This window comes from Penaeus japonicus, unplaced genomic scaffold, assembly GCF_977035675.1.
Source record: "Penaeus japonicus unplaced genomic scaffold, GWHDUDI00000001_assembly GWHDUDI00000027, whole genome shotgun sequence".
Taxonomy (NCBI): Eukaryota; Metazoa; Arthropoda; class Malacostraca; order Decapoda; family Penaeidae; genus Penaeus; species Penaeus japonicus.
Genome location: NW_028234429.1, coordinates 9,201,855 through 9,206,222, shown reverse-complemented (window position 1 = coordinate 9,206,222; position 4,368 = coordinate 9,201,855). Strand labels below are relative to the sequence as shown.

The 4,368-nt window shown below is 36.1% G+C and overlaps 1 protein-coding gene across 5 annotated transcripts in view; it reads right to left on the bottom strand.

Moving 5' to 3' along the window:
- The window catches only part of LOC122263041 (uncharacterized), a 52,937-nt gene extending 49,716 nt beyond the window's left edge, over positions 1 to 3,221 (bottom strand). For 2 of the 5 annotated variants that reach the window (XM_086552531.1, XM_086552534.1), the window contains exon 1: positions 3,084 to 3,219. The gene's annotated coding sequence lies outside the window, so the exon portion shown is untranslated. Of the gene's footprint in view, positions 1 to 2,738 lie in introns of all 5 variants that reach the window. The other 3 variants (XM_086552533.1, XM_086552535.1, XM_086552532.1) reach the window with 3 other exon arrangements.
- Positions 3,222 to 4,368: the final 1,147 nt, after the last annotated feature.

The following is a 4,368-nucleotide window of genomic DNA, read 5'->3' as shown; positions in this document are numbered from 1 at the left end:
GCAATGTTGGCCTGCACCAGCATGGCTGCTTTATGCTACACCACTCACAGTCATAAGCACAGGTCACCTTCCTCTACCCCAGCTTTTCATACTACTTTCATTTTGAATGGTAATCTCTTTCCTATTTGTTTACAAAACTGCATGAACATGAAGGAAATAAAAATGCTTTTTGTCCTCCTATAGAACTAATATTCACAATGCAGTAAAACACAAAGATATGACAAACATAAAAGGCACTCTAGAAGCATTATGATTATATGAAAGGGCACAAAAGGTCCAGATATGCTCCCTCACTCAGAAATAAAAGTCATCTAGGTTGCCACACAGATGACACTGGTGGCTGTCTTAGGGACCAGGAAAGTAAATTATCTCCCCATCTTCTATTTTTTCCATTCATTCAAAAAATTTACTGTAAAAATATATAAACGTATTCATTCCAGTTTCGGTATTCATTCTTGGTAAGCCCATTTGCAAGTTAACCCTCTCTGGACGGGTGGTACACTACGGTACCGTGCATTCAAGGCCCATTCGTTGGGTGACGCCATACAGCGTCGTTTATTTAACTGATTTAGGCCTATGCGTTCGAGAGCCCCAGCATTGTAACATGCAAGGTTGAAATGCCCCCGTCGTGACTGGGTTAAAGTGGAATACAGAACACTTCACCTAGATAATATACATGCCCAATAACAAATCAAATACTATAGCTCCTTTTTGTTTAGTATCCTTAACATATACATGATTTAATTATATTCACTATACTGAGGTGATGCTTATAGAAATCAGTTCTTCTGGAGAGTAAGGTGGTAAATGAAGTGAAAATAGTAACAATGGTATCTTAGAGAATCCACACTGATGAAAAACTTTTAAAATCAATTTTGCAGGAAATACTACATCCACTTCCCAAACCCAATTTAGAAAGGGGCCTATGAAATTGGAATGCAAGAGACTTCTGTTTCACCCCACAACCATTTCTCCAGCCAACTCCTGCTCACTTATACATAAGAATACTCAAATTCTCCTTTTTTGTTGTTTAATCATGGCCAATTTATAGTAGGTAATGGTATACTATGGTATGTTTAGAGAAAAAAAACTGTAGTCTAGTCTCCTACAGGAGGAATATAATAGATTTACTGAAGAAGAAATACAAAGTTTCCATTGTTGTAATAAAGAAAATGAAACTGTATACACTCCTCCTCCTTCATCCTCCAGGTTCTACTCAGCATAACTGCCAAGCTGACAGTGGCATCTTACACACCTCATTATCAACGTGTTCCCATCTCTCCATTACAGGTTAAAAGATATTACAGATAACAATAATTTTCAAAATTTGCAAGTATGAAAACTTGGGGAAGAAATTAATTACCATAAAGGAAAACTCTAACAATAACAGGGAAAGTGTGGGCTGATCACTATGCCCCAGGCAACTTCTGTGCTCTGCAAAGGCCAACAATCCCAGATCATACTTATCTTGTCAGGACAGGGATTTGACAATAAATCATCAAGGAAATCTGTGATCTCAACCCATTTAAATAGGGGTACATGCATACATGCATTCTGAATATTGCTCAGACTTGTTACATATATGGATGTGTGCATGTATGCATGTACTTTTTCCTATATGAGCTTGCTTGAGGCTAAAAAATATATTCTTATTGGATATTATAAATATATATATACATATATATACATATACATATATATATATATATATATATATATATATATATATATATATAAAAAAATATATATATATATATATATATATTATATATTATATATTATATATTATATATATATATATATATATATATATATATATATATATATATATATATATATATATATATATATATACACGAGTTCAGTATATTTTTTATTATAATGATTATCAAGTCAATAATTTAATATTTAGGCTCTCCTGCTTAATCATACTTTGAACTGACAGAGAAAATATTATTTGTAAGTAGTGTATGCCAGCTCTGTTGGTCCTCTGCCTCTCCCGATGTTGACTTTTCCTGAACTCTCTTGTTGCTTTTCCATTGCTCATGATCTTATCCTCATTGCAGAAGATGTGAACAACCCTCATCCATCACCTTGGATAGCAGCCAACCCATAAATCCCCACCTTGTGGTCTTCATACCTTACTCTTCCTCCACCCATTACAAATAATGGTAATTGAATGCAACATAGTGATAAACAATGAAAAAACAAAGTTCCATTTCTACAGACCCTTACAATTGTGATGCTATTACTCACTTTCAAATTAATTTATGCGTTGGATTCATTGAAAATTTAATGGAACTCATTCATAAGACGTGCTCTCATCCATTTCAAATCCGTCCCATTCTGCAGCTCTTGAATATGCCAAATGCTAACAAAAGTTGCTTTACTCCAAGTTTTCCAATAAGGCATAAAAGAGCTTTGTTGGACTTAGCCTGAGTGCAATGTGCAGTCCAGACCAGATTCTTTGCATTTCATAGAGATGATCTCTGTGCCATTTGGCCTAATAGGAACTGCATCCATGCAAGAAATGATGAGTAGTTCCATACATTTGCAAACTAATACAAATACAATCTGGGCTACTGATGTTTAGCACATAACTTCATTTTGACATATGACTTAACATGCCATGATTTACAGGTATCTGAACTTTTCCACTTGATTAGCAAAGAATCCAGTATGGAGAGCAGAACGCCATGTGTCACTTCATGTACCTTCTAAGTAATTATCATACTCACCATAATAAAATAATATATCTTGCATAGAGCTCTATTTAGAACAACAATGAATGGCTCTCAACGATTACGATTAATATTTTACAGAGTTTTCAATCTTTCAGTCAATTCTGGTAACGATAGTCGAATCAGAATAACTGCCATATCTCAACTAGTAGCGCAATGGGAAAGAGCGAGAGGCAGACACAGCAGAATGCGTGGATCGGCGCCGCGGAAGCATTAAACAAGCAATAATAAAAGCATAATAACTTATGCTTTGATCTCCGCTCAGGAAAAAATCATGTCAATTTCCTCTTTACTACTTCCTCTGAAATCCTTTCTCCCTCAGCACGACAACCAGATATCTACCTGTATTGCAAAACCGGCTTTCACGACATCTACCGGTCCTTGAGGAGGATAAATTAAGGCGAAAAGCGGAAACTGCTGAAATGTTTTTCACCGTGTTTTCGTCCTTGTGTGTATAGACGCCGTGATGCAAACCCGGACATTGTGACGTCTATAACTGTGAAAACACACGGAATTAGATCCTCCTCTGGGAAAACTCATCGGATAAGATTTTACAATGGATTCGAACTTTTTCCTTGTGGAGTTTGTAGCATAGGTTTATGCTATGACACATAAGATCGAGTGCTTTATCTAATTTATATACTTTCTCAAATTTTCTTTCTAGTCCTAATTTTTGACGGGGTTTCAACAGGTACGACCTCTTTCCTTACTGAGATTATGGCAGCTATAGCTATGAGACAAATGGTATTGGATTGCCCTGTTAGACCGGATTATAGTGGATTCGACCTCTTTTACTAGAGGGTGGGTTGTCTCGCACAGGAGATCCGATCCTGGATTGGGACTGAATGCGAGGGAAATGTCGAGATTCCCGGTCTGTGATATGCATAGTATGGAAATTCATTTTGTGTTTAGCTGCTTTTGATGCTTTAAATATTTCAGTGATTTTACTTCACCTTCATTTGTATTCACTATCCATTACGTCATAATTATACGGTGCCAATTAATTTTATTTTGCCTACTCCATTTTTATCTATTCTAGATGCCTTTGAAAAATGAGAATTTCTCACAAAGTGCAAACGTATAAGATCCGGCGCTATCATGGAAGATTCACGACATCCAGAGATATATAAAGTTTACGAGCGTTTTTTCGAGCCACTCTTGTCCAACAAATTTACGGATTTTCGTGTTGCAATGTTTAAAACGCTTCTTCTTTCCACGTATAATATGATTTAGCATCTTGGCTAATCAGGAGTTTACATAAACCCAAGATCAGAGCATTTGTAAATTGAACTTGTAATCATGGCAAATAATAACTAAGACGTCTTTCTATAGAGCCGATTCATCAACGTGTTCAAAGTTTGGCTGATGACCTCATTATTCTCCATAGATTCCCATTGACTAGCGAATGCACTGCTATTCTCATTCCCTAAATCATACCCTCGAGGCACCAGCAAGAGAAGATCCACATACTCGTGTATTACAGTACCATGAAGGAATTAGGAGAGATATGGGGACGATCGCTAAACATTTGAGGCCATTCTGACGTTTCCTGTATTTAGTGAAAAGGATTATGATTATTAAAAACGTATTTCACAATGCACAATATTTGTTTAAGTACGGTTTTCTT